Source organism: Equus caballus, chromosome 5 (genome assembly GCF_041296265.1).
Source record: "Equus caballus isolate H_3958 breed thoroughbred chromosome 5, TB-T2T, whole genome shotgun sequence".
NCBI lineage: Eukaryota > Metazoa > Chordata > Mammalia > Perissodactyla > Equidae > Equus > Equus caballus.
The window spans coordinates 45,638,005-45,657,543 of NC_091688.1; the positions used below are offsets into that span (position 1 = coordinate 45,638,005).

Here is a 19,539-nt window from a genome sequence, read left to right on the forward strand (position 1 = left end):
CAATTATTTGCTAATATAACTAACGATGTTACATACGTTCTCATATATAGCTGCTTTTGTGCACGTGGAAGAGTTCTCTAGGGCAGGACTTAGCAAACTATGGCTTGGTCCATAGGCTTTCCATCTGTTTTCACATGACCCAGGAGCTAAGAATGGTTTTTACATTATTGAGTGGTTTTAAAAAAATCAAAAGAAGACAAATATTTTGTGACATGTGAAAATTAAAATTTGTGTCCATAAATAAAACGTTATTGGAGCAGCCATGCTCATTTGTTTCTATACTGTCTATGGCTGTTTTCAGGCCTACTGAGTAGCTGCAACAGAGACTGGATGGCTTGCAAAGAGTAAAATATTTACTACCCGATCCCTTAGAGAAAAAGTTTGCTGATTCCTGCTTTAGTGCACACATGTGAGGATGGAATTGGAATTGCTGGGTTGCACAGATTTGTTTTTGCTGTCTTATCAATTAAATCTAAGTTTAAAAAATGCAAAACCCTACAATATGTTGCATCAGATTGTATATTTTCTAAAACTCTTAAACAGATGTGAAAGAATTCTCTGGATCTTATGCCTTCATTTGGTTTAAGTAATGAGCTTAAACACATCTTTGTTATATTTCTTTCCCCCTAGCTCTGGGTGGGTACTAACTGGCATAGTGGTACAGAGTACTGATTAGGTTTATTTTTCTTTTGAGAGGGTGCCGGGAGTGGGGAAAAAACTAGGAAAATAATGGGCTGGTATAATTTTTGAACTTGCTTTTAAGATCTCTTTTAAATATTTCATCTAAAAAATCCCAAGTAGGAGGCCGGCCTGGTGGTGCAGCGGTTAAGTGCGCATGTTCTGCTTCAGCGGGCTGGGGCTTGCAGTTCAGATCCCGGGTGTGGACATGGCACAGCTTGCCAAGCCGTACTGTGGCAGGCATCCCACATATAAAGTAGAGGAAGATGGGCATGGATGTTAGCTCAGGGCCAGTCTTCCTTAGCAAAAAGAGGAGGATTGGCAACAGATGTCAGCTCGGGGCTAATCTTTCTCAAAAAAAAAAAAAATCCCAAGTAGTTCAGACTGACTTTATTGGTCGTCGGCTTTACTGCCCCCTACTAGGATGTAAACTCCATGAAGACTGCAACTTCTGTAAAAGTACCAAGCGCATAGTAGATGTTTGAGGAATATTTATTAGTTGAATGAATGAATATATAGAACGCAGTCCATCTGAATGAAAGCTTGAAATTCGTTGAACTGCTTGGATATTTGTAACACATCACTTAATACTAAGCAACAGTATATTTGGAATTATGCAGGATACTCCCCGTTTTCCTCTAGGTGTTTCACACAGTAAAGACGAGGTTTGTGACTTTGCTCTCCATGGTGAATAATAATGATAACAAAAATAGCTAGCACTAGTGAGTAAGTGCTAGGCATAGTTCTAAGTGCCTTACACGTACATATTCATTTAATCCATATGACAACCGTATGAGGTAGGTGCTATTATTGTCATCTCCATTTTTACCAGTGAGGAAAGTAAACACAGAGAGTTTAAGTAACTTGACTAAGTTCGTAAAACTAGTAAGTGGCAATGCAGAGACTTAAACCCAAACAGTTGGGAAGGATTTTGTTGTTTAAACCTGCAAGGAGGGATCATTGAAGTTCCATAGCCCAATCCTTTAAGTCAAGTTGTATAATAGAAATGCAACTTGAGGTGCTTTTTTGTAGTTTTAAATTTTCTAGTAGCCACATTAAAAAAGCTGAAAAAAATTGTTGAAATTAATTTTAATAATATATCTTATTTAGTCTAATATCTAAAATACGGTATCATTTTAAAATGTAATCAATATAAAAATTATTAACAAGATATTTTACAGTATTTTTTTCATATTGTCTTTAAAATGTAGCATGCATTTTACTTTTACCAATTACTCTTTACCAATTAGCAAAACAAATGGTCATTGAGAAGTTCTGATTATGTGCAGAAGGCATGGGGAGGTTTACTATAAAAAGACTATACCATTTTGGTTCTCAACAAGCTGGAAATCTAATGGGAAAGTAATATTAGTATAGAGATTTAGTCTAAACTTTATAGTCCTAAAGTACTAAACTTCCAAAGCGCTAACTTCACAGTTCCAGAAATGTAGAACGAGGGAAAGAGAGTTCATCACTGATCCTATGTTAAAACAAACATCTAGGGGCTGCCCCGGGGCCCGAGTGGTTAAGTTCCCGTCCTCACTTCAGTGGCCCAGGGTTTCACTGGTTCGGATCCTGGGCGCTGACATGGCACCACTCATCAGGCCACGTTGAGGCGGCGTCCCACATGCTGCAACTAGAAGGACCCACAACTAAAATATGCAACTATGTACTGGGAGGATTTGGGAAGAAAAAGCAGAAAAAAAGCCAGTTCTTTCAAAACCAACTTCATATTAATCCTAGCAGTCACACTGGCATTATTTGTGCATTATAGAGGCAGTAGGTTTTAAATTTAGGTTCTATTTTTTCCCATTATTAAAAGGACCCTTTGAGGTGCCGGCCCCATGACAGTGGTTAGGTTCACATGCTCCACTTTGGTGGCCCAGGATTTCACCAGTTTGCATCCCGGGCATGGACATGGCGCTGCTCATCGGGCCATACTGGGGCAGCGTCCCCCGTAGCACAACCAGAGGCACTCACAACTAGGATATACAACTATGTACTGGGGGGCTTTGGGTAGAAGAAGAAGATTGGCAACAGCAGTTAGCTCAGGTGCCAATGTCTAAAAAAAGGACCCTTTGAAAATTTGGAAAATATGAAAAACAAGAAGAAAAACATGAATCCATAATCCTAAAGACAGCTATTTCTGTATACTTCCTCCCAAGTCTTTTATATGGGTTTAAAAATATTGTGATCAGAAAATATAATTGTTTGTTTTGCTTTTTTCTTAAAATTATATCATAAGCTTTTGTTTTAAAATGCTCATAAATATCATTTAAAATGCCTACATGACAATAGTGTACTATGTCATAATTTGTTCAGCCATCCCCCATGGTTAAACATTTATTCCACTTTGCCATATTTGATGCTTCAGGGCTATTTTCCTTAGGTCCAGTTTCTGGAGGTGGAGATGCCCAATTGAAGAGGATAAACACTTTTAAGCTTCCTGATATATACTGACAAATTGATTACTGAAAGGGTTGTCCCCATTTGAGTTTCCATCAGTGTGAAAGAGGGCCCGTTTCATGGCAGTCACCAGCACTGAAGTAGTCTCATTTGTTTTTCATTTGCCTAATTGGGAGGCAAAAAATGTTATTTTATTGTTTTAATATCAATTCTTTGATTACTATTATTATGCTAGAACATTTCTCCATATTTATGGTTATTTCCTATTTATTTATATTTACCTTGTCCTTTGCTCAGTTTTTTCTTATCAGTTCATCTGAGTTCTTGATGTACTAAGACATTAGCTGTTATTTTTTTATTTTTTTTGCTGGGAAAGATTTGCCCTGAGCTAACATCTGTTGCCAATCTTCCTCTTTTTTTTTCCTCCACAGAGCCCCAGTACATCGTTGTATATCCTAGCTGTAATCCTTATAGGTGTTCCGTGTGAGGGGCTGCCACAGCATGGCAACTGACAGACGGGTGGTGTGGTTCTGCCACCGAAACTGAACTGGGCTGCCGAAACAGAGCAAGGAACTTTAAACGTTAGGCCATCAGGAATGGCTCTGTTAGTTTTTTTTAATGAACAGTATTGACAGTTCTTTTAAAATAGTATTTCCATTAAACACCGGTTTTCAATATGTAGGGTTTCAAAAAATATTATTTGAGGAAAACATTTAGTTTTAGTCCTTTTTAGGCACTCTTTTTAACTGCTTTCTTGTGCTGTCAATGAATGTGGGCTCAAGGGGTATAAACTACTTATACTAAGTAATTACTTTAAGAAAAATAAAAGTACGAAGATAAACTTTCTGTAAAATCTACATAGAGTATGATGAGGATTTTAGGCTGGTTATTTTTAAAACTACAGATGAGAAGCAGGCTCCGAGGACTGGAATTTTGCTTGCCCTTTTGAGAGACGTTTGCATTTGTGAAGGAAGAGGGTATGAGCTTGTAGGGACCTGAAATTGACCACCCCAAGATATGTCTTTTTGGCATCAGGATTGTTTTGGGCTGATTGCTTTTGATAAACTGGGACAGGGAAGGAGGCTCTGGGGAATGGAACTTGCCCTTGTTGGGACACATTTACATTTGTAAGGTAAATCTCTATCTGTAAAAGATGCCTCCCTCTCTGTACCAGGAAGAAGAAGAGAGATGACCTTATCCTTAGAAACTCTTAATGGGGAAGGCAAGAACTTAAGTTGGTTGCTGTCTGGCAATCTCATGTAACTGATTTAGGGTGGTGGCTTCTGACCTTTACTTAATCCGATTTGATTCTTGTCTAAAAGTCATGGATCACCCAACAACCAGACCCCACCTGCACTGATACCATTTTAACTTTTTTTCATGTTCTTTCCTTTGTCTTGTAAAGAAATGATTCACATACCCATGCCTTATAAAATTAGCCCTAACCCTCAACTCGGGGCAGCAGCAGGAGCTCTGACTGCCTGTGGGTCCTGTCCTCACGCACCAGCTCTGCCTGCCCATGGGTCCTATCCCCATGCCAGCAGGGGCAGCAGAAGCGGCGGCAGCAGAATCTCTGACTGCCCATGGGCCCTGTCCCCATGCTATTCCATACTATTCTCTAAATAAAAGAGCACTACTGCCAGATCTTGAGAGTCCAAGAAATCTTTCTTTTGACTCCTTGGCTCACTGACCCCGCATCAGAGTATACCAAAGTGTAGTAAAAAAAAAATGCTTTTGGAAAAAAAAAAGCTTTGGGGAATAGTTACTACTTTGGATTATCTGCACTAACTGTTTTCCTATAGTATTGCCAATAGAATTAATTGTACATGAAAACATTTTTAAAAAAATTTATTTATTGAGGCGAAATTCGCATAGGAAAAGATTTTTACATTCAAATTTTGTAAAGCTATATCGTTTGATTTGGAAAGGACGGATGGGCTATACACCTTTTTTTTTTTTTTGGTACTCCAAAACCTGAATTGTGCCTTATTGTTGATTCTCAGCACGCAGGACTGACTTTTGTTTTTTCAATTAGTGCTGGTTTCTATGGGTTGCAAACTTTTCTCCAATAGCTGAAAGCAGAGACTTCTGGGCACTTTTTTATTTCTTCTTTCTTCACGGTTTTAAAGGAGCCCCTTGCCTCCTCTGTTTGTCATTGCGTGTACTGAAGGACAGAACAGAAAATGCAAAACAAGACAGCTGTACAGGAGGTTTTTCTTTTTAAAGAAGTTGATAGACAAATGGCACAGGGTTCGCTGTTCTCGCCAGCTGAGAGTTGAGCTTCCAGAAAGCGCTCCTTAGGGGAACAAGCACGGTAGTGTGGAGGGTCTGAAAGGCTCCATTGACACAACAGCCGGGAGGCTCTTGTTCCACATTGTCTGGTATCTGATGCCCTTCGGAAACCAGCTCTCGAGATTTCTACACCCCCAACTTCCCCCAAAGCTTAAAAAATTAGGTGGGTTTTTTTTTCTTTTTTGCCATTATATTTGGTTTTCTAAGTGAAATTCCTGAAAAGGTATTGGTTTTTGTTTATCTTTGCCTTTGGGTGTCAGTCAATGATTCGCTTAGTCGCTTGGCTTATTTAGTGGGAACACAGGGGTCTGGGTGGCAGAGCCAAGGCAGCGTCCCCGATAAGTCAGTGGGACAGCATCAGTGTTATTCTTAGCTAGAATCTAAGTTCTGTAGCAAAAAAGAGGACTGGGGTGGGGGAGATAAGGCAAATTTGAAGCTGATGATTTAAATTATTGCTGATAGTTTCTCAGTTGTCTTGAAGGTTGATCTGGAGAGATTTAATTTTACTCTAAGGAATAGCTTTCCAGTGGAACAAGATATTAACAGTTGTTAGAAGCGTATCGGTGAGGTTGCAGACTCACTCGTGGACTTCGAGAGAGCTCTTCCCAGGGAGACACAATCACCTGTGCCATGGTGGTTGGCGAAGAAGGGCCGAGGCCAGGCAACCTCTTCATCAATGATTTTCATTCCAGTGTTAATAGAGCTCCTATTATGTGCCTAAGCCTTGAGAAAGGCTATGACCTGTATCCCCGACTTTGAGGAGCTCAGACTGTAGGAGATCCTTAGAAACCAGCAGGCCACTCTGATTCTGCAGGGAGCACTGGGGACCAGGAAGGTGACTTGCTCAAGATGACACAGAGAGTTAGTGGCAGACTCTTGACTAGAAGCTAGATCTTTTTAGTCACAGTGATATCTTTCCATTTGACTATTGCTAAAAGTGCCTTATAGTTGTTAAAGAACAATTCAAGACAATGTATAATTAAGTGCAAATCGAATAATCAACCCCACTGCGTATGGGGATAGTTCAGTGCTAATTGGAGTTATCTGGAAGTATGACAGATTTTGAAGAATGGGTATGGTGTGGACATTACAAAAGAACCAGAAAAATCTCTTCTCTATTCTGTGTTGTTGGGGAACATACATGAAGAAATTTATATCCTTCAGTCCAAGTATGAAGCCTTTCAATGTCCTCTCTGTTGGAGCACGTGTGCCCAGGAAGTGTCCCTGGTGAACATCAGAATGATAGGGTGGGGGTGGGAGGGGAAGTGGAGTTCAGTGATTCACTGATTTCTGAGTAAGCTTGGAAAGGCCATCACACATTTAAGGATGAACCCAGATTGCTAGAACTTTGAGTCTATGACAGGAGAGGTCCTTGTGGAGGTCTTGACATAAAGAACTCAAGTCACCCCCTTGGACTCCTGCCTGGCTGCTAGGAGTCACTTCTTGGCCTTAATATTTGATCTCTTCTCACTCTCTATGCCGTATAGGTTTCCTCTCCCTTTTTAGAGGATTACGGAAAGCAAAAGTAACAATCTTAATCATCTGCCACTTAAACAATAGGAGATTTATTACTTTTAATGGAAAGGATACTTGTTCCAACAGGAGAAGGGTACGCATCAGAGAGGCAAGCCTGTGGCAGCCACATATATTTTGGTCATTGCTCTGCGGTCAAGTGTGTGTGGGGTCCTCAAAGATCAAACAGCAGATATGAAGGGAGAGGCTACAGAGAGCGCTGCTGGTTCGGGGAACAGGAAGTTCACTTCGTATGCAGTCTGGCTGGAGTTTAGAGCTGGCTGGGCCCTGAGGCATCTAGTAAGGGGAGCAGGGAGAGGGAGGATGAGGCTGAAGAATGCAGAGGAATTCTGTAAACCGAAGAAGGTAGACTTTAACTCAAGGTCAATGGGGAATACGCCTATCAGATTTACATTTTAGGTCACTCGGATTGCAGTGTGGGGATGGATTACGGCCGCAGGAGGATGAGAAGCAGTGGAGTCAGCGGGACTCATTAGACTGTTGCAGTGGTTGAAGGGAGAAGGGTTGATGGCGAACCTGTGGGAGCAGAACCAAGGAATTTTGGCCCTCAAGGCAAATAACTCAGAATTGACCTTCAAACAACTCTGTAATTCAAGATATGGCTTGCAAGTGGGTGTGACTGGTAATGTGCCTTCTGATAGCTTTCAACCTAAGTAAATCTTCCTGATAACCAGGTGCTATTCTTTTAAAATAATTACGTAAAAAAAAGAAAAAAATCTGCCTCTAAATTTTTGTCTCCAGGGGCAAAGCAGAGTGAAACCCTGGCAGTCAGTCTGGGGCAGAGGTCGGGGGGGGGGGGGGGGGGGGGGAGGGAGGCGGGGAGGAAGGGCGGTAATCAGATTAGGCAATTTTGAAGAAGTAGGATGGACAAGGAAAGCTTTTGAGGGAAAAAGATTTTGAGTCTGTTTTTAAAGTAGTTTTTTCAGTTGAAAGAGTAATACATGCCATGGTAAAATTCAAACAATTCTAAAGACATACAATCAAAAGTATGTCTCCTTAGCCAGAGTCAACTGCTGTTAATAGTTCTTATGTCTTCTTCTAGAAATTTTTCGTGGCACTGTAAGCTTATATTTTAATCTCAAAACAATTAACATTTATTTTTATTAAAATAAATATTAAAACATTTAATTTTTTAATAAAAATGGAAAGATAGTGCACACCCTGCTCTTCCCTTTACTAATTAACTTGACATTATATTTTGGCAGTCTTGCCGTATCCACTTCATTCTTTTTAATGATTGCTTAATAGTCCATTGAATGAACGTGTTATCATAATTTATTTAAATTGTTCTCCAAACTGATGGTCATTGGAGCTGTTTCCAATTTGGTGTTTGAATTAGATTTTAAATAAGAGAAGAGACATAACTTAATGAGGGAGGAATTCTAGGTGGTGAAGACAGGTTTATGCGTAAACAGGGAGCCCTAGTATTTTTGTGGCTGAGGAACTGCTGTTAACTCGCCTGAGCCTCAGGGCGAACGTATTTATGAGGGTGGAGGTGGAGAGCAGAGGGTATTTACGCAGACCTCGGAGTCTATGTGTAGAGTTGGGATGTGACTTAGGCCCTGAGCTAACATCGGTGCCCATCTTCCTCTACTTTATACATGGGACACCTGCCACAGCATGGCTTGCCAAGCGGTGCCGTGTCTGCACCTGGGATCCAAACTGGCGAACCCCGGGCTGCCGAAGCCGAACGTGTGCACTTAACCACTGCGCCACCGGGCCGGCCCTAAGAACCAGGCATTTCTATCAGGGATGGATTGAAGCTAGCCCCGGCCACTGCACCAGTTAAAGATCTTTTCGGGGAGGAGGCTGCTGCAGCTGTGAACAGTGACCAGCCTTGCTCCGGTAGAAATGCCTTCTTGCCCATCTATGGCTGTCACCCTATCACATCCTAAATCCACCTGCTGTTACAGTTGTTTCTCTGGGCGCTGTAGCCATAGTGAGAGACGTGAAGTATTTGTAAGAGACAGAAAATAGATTTGATGAATTGAATAGAGAGTTGTGTCAGGGAGGAATGAGAAAGGGGCCATTTGTGTAAGGCCACCTCCCCCTAGTTTTTCCCTTCCGTTTAAGCACCCTTTGTCCTCTCCCACTCATGCTGGAAGAGTTCGTTTCAGATGCAGCCATTTCCCAGTTGCATGATCTTGGGAAAGTCTCAACATCTTCAAGCTTCAATAAAATGGGCGTAATAATTCCTGGTTGGCACCCGTGTTGGGAAGATTTAATAAGCTAGTGAATGTGAAAGGGCCTATGTTTCGTTTTGCTCTTTTCCAAGGCCTTGCCAGCATGGAGTTTGTGAGGCAATATGTAATCCAACTCAAGACAGTGAAGCGTATTCTGTTCTTTCCTGGGATGTGCCTACCAGTGTAAGCCTCCCACACCCTCAGACTGTGCGCTGTATTGAAACTATTCCTGGAAGCTCATCACCTTTTAGAAAATATTACCAGATTTCTTTACATTTGTATAGCACTTTATGGCCAGCAAAGAGACCTGAGCAACAATGATCTAATCTGAGCCTCCTAGAAAACCATCTGGGGTCAGTAAGGCATGTTTTTTTCCCATGGAACAGATGGTGTAACTGAGGTTCAGAGAGATTGATATAAAGAAATGGAAACTCAGAGAAGACACGTAAATAATAAATAGCAGAGAGCAGGCGTAGGTCCCCTCTCGACTACTGCAGGACCCGTGAGGCGAGTGGGGGCTTCCCTGCTCTCCTTCTGCCTTGGCTTGGAATTCTTGAGTCTGTTTTGCCAATCATATTTTACATCCTAGTAAAATGCATGTCACTTTAAAAATGTTTTCACTGAAAAAATAAGTACCATTAGCAAGATACTTTACAGTTTGAAAACACCTTAAAATCCATGGACTTATGTGATTCTTACAATAACCCTATGAGGTAAGTGGAGCAAATATGAGTAGTTCCATTTTGCAGATGAGGAAATAGATTTAGGAATTGAGACCCGTGCAAGGTCAAACAACCAAGAAGGAGCAGAGCTAGAATAGGAACCTGGCCTTCCGGCCAGCCACTTAATACCCTTTTATATTTTCATTATTGTTATTATGCTTTTATTGTGCTGTGTAATTCTCTTTTTTTAAAATTCAGGTTAGATAACCTTGTGCAGACGTTTATTGAGTACCTTTGTAAACTGCTCACTGACTAGTTGAAAGAAAGGTAAATAAACAAATGGTTACAATCAAAGACAAAACATACTTTGCAATTTGGAGATTTAATAAATGGTTTTTAATGATAGCATGATGACAACTTTTACTCAAAAGTTAATAATCAGAATCAACTTTTGTAAAAAGTGGGAGAGAGAAGCCACATACACACATACCCACGTGTGTAACCCCCCACATCAATGAAAATCATCCAAATTTTACATTCCAATAAGTAACTGGCATTTTCTTGGCATGTTAATCAGTAGGAAATTACAGGCTGCCGTGTTGTAGTGTATCATCAGAGAATGTCAAGTAGATTACAGTATTATGTTACTTTGATGTCATTATGTTACTTTCATGTCACTGCCCGGCATTGTTTTGGTCTTTTCCTTACCAATAGATACATCTACTAGATTTTATTTCAACAACATCATGTAAAAAAAGAGAACTTGTAACAATTTCCTTTGTAAATTGCATATTTCTTGTTTGATAATAAAGACTTTGCTTTCTTCCATCCTCTGGCTTTTTGGGGCCATAACTGGTTGTTGGTTTGCTCGCCCTTCTTGGTTCTCCAGGGCAACATGTGACCTGAAGCAGACTCTAAAAGAGGAAGGATGGGTCAAAGACTTAGTGATCAAAGATTAAGCAGAACAGTGTGTTTAGAGTACTTAGATTTGGAATTTAAAAAAGCGAAGAAGAGTAAAACTCTCCTGTATGGTGAAGAATTAACTTTACCCAAAGATCTAACCTTTGCCCTTGGCTCCTGGGAGGTGGTCTCTGGGGCCCTAAAATGTCCTCCCTGAGAGGAGTATCTTTTTTCGCCTGGGGGGTTTGGCCACTGGACAGTCTAACCATGTGATTTCTGACGGGGGGCTTTGGAACATGCCAGATCAATTCCAATCTCCAGAGGAACTGGAGACGACTGGTCAGTGATATGGGCAGTATGTGATCTGATCAAGCCTCAGTACGAACTCTGGACACCAAAGACTTGGGTGAGCATTGCTGATTGGCAACACTCTTGAGTATTGTCACACATCCTAGCTGGGAGGAGGTAATGCCACCAGGACTCCACAGGAGCAGATGACCAGGAACTTTGCGTTTGGGTCTCTCCCAGATTTCACCCCGTCTGTCTCTTCTTCTGGCTGGTTCTGATTTGTATCCTTCTGTTATAAAAAAACTTTCATTGTAAGTACAGTGCTTTCCTGAGTTCTGTGAGAATTCTAGCAAATTATCAAACTTGAGGGGGTAGTGGGATCTAGACTGGTGAATTAAACAGAGGTATGATAGAGACCACTATTCCTGCATCCTTGAGACACTTAAGGGTGGTGGTCATCTCTATCTTCCTTCCAAAATGGGATATTATTTTTTATTTACCCTCCTGTCTCGGGGCTGGAGGAGAGGGGAAAGGGGCACCATTTCAGAGGCTTCTATTCAACCTTCCCCACTGTTATAGCTCTTATCACATGAGCCAATGACACACTGTGGGGGCTTCTCTGCCAAATATATCAAGCTCAGTTACACATTCAGGAACTGGACCAATGACCACCAGGTGGGGCCATGGATCCAGTGGACTCTTAGATGAACTTCACCCAGGACTCCATTTTGACCGGGCCCATATCCCATCACTCTAACGGGGGCCACAAAGACATGTCAAGTCTCTGAACGTCAGTATCATTTCACACTCTGTGTCCTACTGGATACTCTCCCCACCCTAGTTTACAGTCACCCAGGGAGACGGCTGTAAGTCTCTCTGGGAGAAGGACTGGTGGAATTACGACAGTGTATACCTGTTGTGATATTGCAGGGTCCTTCTTCCTGGAGACTTGCCACTTTCTCATTCATCAGATTTCAGGTCTAGGAACTGGGCAAGAGATCACGACTTTTTAAAAAATATTTTATTTGTAACTGTAGTAAAAAACACATAACATAAAATTTATCTTTTTAACCATTTTTAAGTGTACACTTCAACACTATTAAGCATATTCACAATGTTCTGCAACCCAGTTCCAGGACTTTTTCATTTCGCAAAACTGAAACTCTGTACCCATTAAACAACAGCTCCCCATTTCCCCTCGCCCTGGCTCCTGGAAACCACTATTCTACTTTCTGTTTCTATGAATTTGACTGCTCTAGGTACCTGATATAAGTGGAATCATACCGTATTTGTCTTTTTGTGACTGGCTTAATTCACTTAGCATAATGTCCTCAAGGTTCATCCATGTTGCAGTATATGACAGGATTTCTGTCCTATTTAAGGCCGAATAACATTCTAATGTATGTATATACTACATTTTGTTTACCCATTCATCCTTTCATGGACACGAGTTACTTCTACTTCTGGCCCATTGTGAATAATGCTGCTATGAACATGACAGTGCAAATCACTCTTCAAGATCGTGTTTTCAATTCTTTTGGGTATATACCCAGGAATGGGATTACTGGATCATATGGTAATGCTATTTTTATTCTTTTGAGGAACTACCGTATTGTTTTCCACAGTGGCTGCACCATTTTTCATTCTCACTAACAGCGCACAGGCTTCCAGTTTCCCCGCATCAAGAGATCATGAATTTTTAATGGAGCAACAGTGCTCAGCCTCCTGCTCATGTAGTCTTGAATTCTTTGGATTATATACATTAAACAATGTCCTCGTGGGCTGCCCATCTATTTTGTCTCTAGGGACATTATGTTCTATTAACCAATGCAAATCTCTGTGGGTCAAGCTGCTTTGGCTGGCCCTTCAACCTTGATGGTCATTAAGATAATTGTGACCCCCTGGCTTCCACTGTTGCCACCTGGCCTCTACCCACTGTAACGGGGAGGGGAGGGTGATTATTTCCATTGCTATCAATGAGCCCAGCTCTGTGATTGCCTCTCCTACCTTCATCCCCGGCCTGCAGAGGAGAGCCACCACTGAACTTAGTGATGCTGGTGCCCCTCTCACCAGTACACTCCTAATGGCTTTGGTGAATGGTGTGTCTTCTTCTTTTTGTTTTTTGTTTTTTTTTTTGAGGAAGATTAGCCCTGAGCTAACATCTGCTGCCAATCCTCCTCTTTTTGCTGAGAGGAAGACTGGCCCTGAGCTAACATCCGTGCCCATCTTCCTCTACTTTATATGTGGGACGCCTGCCATAGCATGGTGTGCCAAGCGGTGCCATGTCCGCACCCGGGATCCGAACCAGTGAACCCCGGGCCGCCAAAGCGGAACGTGTGAACTTAACTGCTGCGCCACCAGGCCAGCCCCAATGGTGTGTCTTCTTGATCTTCCATGGAACATAACCCTATGGTGGGTCTTCAGGCCTCAAATATTAGATCCATCCCAGCATTTCCACTCTGTAAGTTTTTTAATCCTTTCCTCCACTGTCTGATGTGGCAACTCAGGCATTTCAACTTTGCTCAGTGTGGGCTATCACTTTTCCCAGGCTTCTAAGAGCAAGCACTCAAATAACACATTTGAACCATCCCTGGGGTTCTTGCAGGAGTGTATAGCCAGTAACTCAAAAGAGTGTCCCCAAATGAATAAACTCTTCTCCAGTTTTATATCCTGGTACCCTTGGTCACGCACACAAAATCCCATCCGTGGCAACCTCTCCTGGTCCTGCTGCTACATGCCAGGTATTAGTTCCTCTTCTCCTTCCTGAGGTCCAGCATGTTCTCAGCTGAATTGTGCTGTGACTTAGCCCTAGTGATCATCCTGGCATCCAGAAGAGGAGATGGGGCAGGTCCTGACCCCGGTCACTTTTTAGGGAGGGGCATTTGCACTGTCTTTCCTGGGGACAGTTGGTGCTAGCTCTTAATGGGGAGGGGTGAGCCACCTTTGTATGGGAAACCAAAAACTTCAGGGACATCCACAAATCCCAGGGGACCAGATGTCCCTATTCCATGTGTCAGGATTCCAGTTCAGGTTTTCATAACAGATCTACCTTGGCCGAAGTTTCTAGCTACCTCCTTCAGTTGAAAGTTGGTTTTTGAAGCTCTGCATCTCCATTAATTTCTGAGTTGGGCTTCGTCCTTTACTGCTTTTCTACTGCAGGAGATAAGGACCTCTTTGTAAGCTACCAAAGAAGCTTTCGCACACAGTTTCACTTTTTTGGGAACTGCTTTTCCTTATCTCTCTGTAAGATGCCAATGCAGTTTAGTAACAAACAGCCCATTTCCCTGTCCTTGTATGAGTTGTTTCCCTGTACTTTTTGAATGTCTGAATCATTTAACTGGCCAGGGTGGCCCCTTCATCAGATTATTCTCCTAAGTTACCACTGGTGAAAGTTTTTACGGCTGGAGGTTGTTCTTGTCTCTCTACTATTTTTCATTCAAATTTTGCTGGCAAACTGACTGGCTCCTTCTTTAGTTCCTTTCTCTGGCAATACCTTAACATCTAGAGCTAAGAAAAGTTTATTGGTACTTACAATATTCTGCCTGGAAATCTCCTTAGCCACCTCCAACAAATTCGTTAGGTCCATTTTCTATGTTTCAAGTACCATAGGTGACAATTTCATAAATTATTCCACCACTATATAACATGGGTGACTCTGTCTCCAGTGTCCAATAGCAATTTCCTCCCTGCCCAGGCAGCGCTACTAATAGCCTCTTGTTGCCCTTCTAACCTCTGTCTGCTGCCTGGTCCCAATGCCAATGCCTCGTGTTTGAGGTTTTAATTATGGCAGTATCCCACTTCCATGTACTAATTTCTGTTTTAGTATCTACTGCTGAATAACAAACCACCCCAAAACTTAGTGGCTAAAGACAACAATGATTTATTGATTTCTCACATTTCTGTGGGTTGACTGGAGTGTCGGTCTTCTGGTCTCACCAGTGTGCTGTCTGTAGCTTGTGTTTGCCTGGAGGCTTGGCTGTTGGGATGGTTCCGTGTGGTTTCAGGGCCTCTTTCCCTATGTGGTCTCACATCCTCAAGGATGCTAGTCCAGGCTTCTTACGTGCAGCTGAATTTTAAGAGGGCCAGTGAGGAAACTGCAAGACCTCTTAGGGCCTAAGGTCTGGAACTTACACAATGGCACGTTCTATTGGTCAAAGCAAGTCACAAGGCAAACGCAGGTTCAAACAGCAGTTGGAGAAAAAGCACGGCCTCTTGAGTGGGAGGAGCAGTAAACTTTTATTGCAAAAGAACATAGGGGAGAGAGGTTGATTCACTGAGGACCATTATTTAAGGATCTACCACACTTAGGTAAAGTTTAAGATGCCTATTAGACGCCCAAGTAGAGATGTCAAATAAGCACTTGGCGGTAAGCACCTTGATCCAAGAGGGAGGTGCAGGCTAGGGAAGTAAATTTGGGAGTCACCAACATATAGACATGATGCTTACGTGAACTGTCCTGCCCTCTAGGTTCCTGGTTACTGCCGAAGTGTGGACAGTGCATGAGGCAGGGTGCTAGCAGAGCGCAGCCCCGCTGCAGCCAGAGCTGGGTGGGGGCTGGGGGAACAGGAACACTCTGTTCTTGCCGTGGCTCCAAGGCAAGTTCCCCACTTGGGCACAGAGCATTCCACCAGCCCCCTCCTTCCCCTTCCCTCCTCGAGAGAGCCACAGGCATTAGGCATAAGGTTAGCACAACTGGGCTGCACACATAGGACAGGATAGGACACCACTCCACTGCCTTGTTTTGCCACCTAAAAAAGGAACTCAGAAAATGGGGACTGAGGCACATCGCTCTGCTCCATCTTCTTTTTGTTGTGTTGCATTTGCTGCCAGGTGGGAAAACCATGCAAAAGCAACCAGATTCCCATTGCTACCACCTCTGACCATTTCCTCTCATTCTTCATCTAGAAGACAGTAATTCCGGCATCACCCCAAAGTGTCTGATGATGCTTTGTTAACCCAAACCTGATCACCCTTAATTTACATTTTTATGTGTTTCTTGGGAGGAAAGGGCTGTTTGCTGTCATAGTTTAGTATCTGGAAGAATCAAAAGCAAGAATGAGGTTGAGGGGCCAGCCTGGTGGCGCAGCGGTTAAGTGCACACGTTCCGCTTCGGTGGCCCGGGGTTCGCCGGTTCAGATCCCGGGTGCGGACATGGCACCGCTTGGCAAGCCATGCTGTGGTAGGCGTCCCACATAGAAAGTGAAGGATGATGGGCACGGATGTTAGCTCAGGGCCAAAAAAGAGGAGGATTGGCAGCAGATGTTAGCTCAGGGCTAATCTTTCTAAAAAAAAAAAAAAAAAGAATGAGGTTGAGTCTAGTATTTCTGAAAGAGAGAGGTGACTTCAGAGCCATCCCCAAACCGGCAGGGAAGACAGGGGAGGAACCTCAACTTGTCCAAAGCAGGAAGCGAAGATGGGAAGGGGTTAAGAGTGGAGATTGGGGCAGATCAAGAGTTCTAGTACTACCTGCTCTTCCAGGAGTTACTCTTCTCCATATCGTCTTTATGAAAACGAAAACTGCCTATGTCCCTCGTTTTTGTAGCTGCACCAATCTCTACCCTCTTGATAACTTAGGAGGAGGTGGGAATTTGTATTTTCCAATTGCTCCGAAACCTTAATGCACTTCATGCCTCACTTGTTAACTCTCCAGGATTCTATTTTTAAACTGGTCCTGCTAATTTTTGCATTCTCCCCAGGCCTGCTCCCAAGCCCAGGGTTGGGGTAGGCTTGGGATGAGGCATGTACAAGTTTCTGGCTCCATGTCTCATTTCCTGAGCTGAGCTGGCTTGCACTAATTGACCCCGAGGGTCTCAGCTGGGTGAAGTTGGGTGTTTGTTAGATCTCGTTAGGCTTGTAATTAGCGCAGAGAATCTAGGTCAGAGGCAACTGGTTGGAGTGATGGTCTCAGGGGGCCTGACTAAAGGAGGGGAATAGCAAACAGGTTCCTCGTTCTGTGGGCGGGGTGAGCCAGGGACAGGGAACGGTGGGACCAGTGTCAAACACACAGACAAATCAACATGGGGTCACATGCGGAAAGGCGCTCAAACTCTGTGTGCATGTGTGCGTGTGTGTGTGTGTGCTGTCTCCTCTCGCATTTACTCCGGTTTCTTTCCAACCTCTCCATATATGGTGTGGCTCTAGAGCGGGCTGGGGATTGGCTGCTGTTGTTGGGAGCCTGGGAGGTAGGAAGAAAGCAGAAAAAGAACTGAACCAAGCAGGGGAAGGGAGTGAAAAGGGGGAGGGGGCTGTCGTGGAGCTTCCAGGCTTGCTGAGGGGGGCCAGGTCCACTCACCTGTGAGGTTTAGAAAGGGGAGAGGCTCTTTGGGAGTCGTTTTTGGGAGAATCAGGTAGCATTTACAGCTGGCAGAGGGGTTGGGAGAGAGGGCAAGAGCTATTTCCCTCGGGTCAGAGCTCTAGGCTTATCACAGCATGATTTCTGAAGACTGGAGCAGGAGTTAAGAGAAACTTGTGGGGTTTTTTTCTTTTCACCCTAAACAACCTACAGCTATGCTGTGGAAATAGCATGCAAATTAACTCATTAGCTTTCTAGGTCAACACCTCAGACATTTTCCTAATGGAGCGAGATCAGGATGTTCAATCTGATCCCCAAGCCCCTACTTAACAATTTAATGGGGAACAACAGGAAAAGTTGAGAAAAATGTCATTGAAATATGAAATGGCACTTAGCTGTTTTTTGTTTTCTTTTTACCAGTCTACACCCCTTATGCCATTTCAACTCTGTGGCCCTGGATTTCCTCATCTCCCCATCCTAGGGCCTCCCCAAAGAATCTCTGTTTTCCAGTTCATTTGTGTAAGAAGGGAATACAGAAAGTTGTTGGGAGAGAGGAAGGAAGAATAAATATACAGCCTGAAGAATGTCGGCAACTGTGTGGCGAACAAGTTGCCCCACATCCCTCTACTCAATCTACCCATTTACCCAAAACACAGCGACTGGGAGGAAGGAAGGGAAATACCGCAGGTAAAAGGACTGGAACGATGGAGGGAAGGACCAGAGGTGCTGGGAGGAGGGGAAAGCTGGAGTAACAGCATTATTCTCCTCCTGTCATAGTGCCTATGCTCAAAACACACTCTTTGTTAACCGAAATCATGCTGGCAGCCCACCGTGAGGTTATGCTTGGGTCTGTTTTTCTAGTGGGAAGCCTGGCTTCGTGCTAAGCTCTGAAACTCTTGAACATAGGGGATCCTGCTTTCCCACCCTCTCTATCTCTAGTGGTTAGCACCGGACCCAGCACTCTCTCCTTGAAGAAAGTCTTACCGGCAAAGCCTGGACTGGATCTGCTCATGTACTAGAACAAAGTGACAGTGATTAACCCCATGCCCCATTCAAACGGTACTCTTGCCACCTGAGCTAGTGTTCATAACCCACTGAGTCAAATAACCACACAGCACAACGGCCATTTAGAGTGCCAGCAGCATTGTCTCCACCTATCCAACAATTCTCCATCCTGCAGATGAGAAAACCGATGCTTGGAGAGCTTGTGCCTTGCCCACCGCCTCATAACTAAAAAGTCAGAATCTGAACCCAGATCTGTCTGGTTCCAAAGCATGGTTCATTTTACCACCTTTCGGCCTGGTTCTGGTGCCTGAAGACCCCAGGAGCCCAGTACTCGTCTCAGTCTCCCGGGGTCCCTGAGCTTGCTCTTCTGCTTCCCCCTACCTGTCATTCTCCTCTCCAGTGTCTCCCTCCATCCTCCAGCTCCTCTGGGAGCCGCAGATAATTGGCATGTTGGGATACACGTCATTCTTACTTTTGTGTTTTGTTCATTATTTGGGAACAAGAAGGAAGAAAAGGAAAAGGGGAAACGATAGTAAATAAAATTAATACAAAGATGGAAATTTATAAAAAGTAAATATCATTTTAACCTAGATTTTCAATTTGTGACAATGGGTGGCTCTGCTGAGCTTGCCTAGTTTTGGAGAGTGGTGACTGCTTGAAGGACAGGAAGACTGGAGATGCAGTTTCCCTCACGTGCTACCCCAGGAGACCCTGGAAATGTTCAGGCGGCCCTTTGGCACATCTGCCTCACTCAGGTAGGATACGTGCTCCTCAGGGAAGAGACCAGTTCAGATAACCACAGCCTAGATCTGGGGAAAACCGTCATGACTGTGAGTGGTGGGGACTAAAACAGCACAAGAATCTCTCCTCCCTAGAGATGGTTTAACTCGGAAAGAGGCCCCCATCCTGCCTACATGAGTTGTGGGAGCAACGTCAGAGAAGAATGGGAATTGAAGGGTCTGTGTTTCACCAAAGGATTTTCCTTCTTTCCCTCTTACTCCATCTTCCTGAATGTCACATTAGGGCAGCCTCATGCCAGGATCTACAGGCAACTTGTTACCCAGTGAAGCTCCAGGTCATGGCTCCTGGAGGTGAGAGATCTAGAGAAGAGGGTCAAGAAGCTGGCAAGGGATACACTTCTAAGTGCTTTTTCAAACCTCTCATCTACTTCTCTGTCCCCTTCTTTCCAAAAACTTTCTATCTTACCTTCACAACTCCTCTCTGGACCCTGTCACTATTACTAAACCTGATCTTAGAAACTTCGGAGGAAAGAAGCAAACAGAATAAAATGAGTTGTGTA

At 43.5% G+C, this 19,539-nt stretch overlaps 2 long non-coding RNA genes across 2 annotated transcripts in view; one reads left to right on the plus strand and one right to left on the minus strand.

Moving 5' to 3' along the window:
* Positions 1–19,539, plus strand: part of LOC138924300 (uncharacterized) — a 45,485-nt gene that overhangs the window by 16,944 nt on the left and 9,002 nt on the right. The window lies entirely within an intron of this gene.
* On the minus strand, positions 10,124–15,022 carry LOC102149014 (uncharacterized). Its single transcript, XR_290302.4, has 3 exons — positions 14,838–15,022; positions 11,856–11,929; positions 10,124–10,668 (listed from the first exon to the last, which is right to left on the minus strand). It is a non-coding gene; the product is annotated as an uncharacterized lncRNA (long non-coding RNA).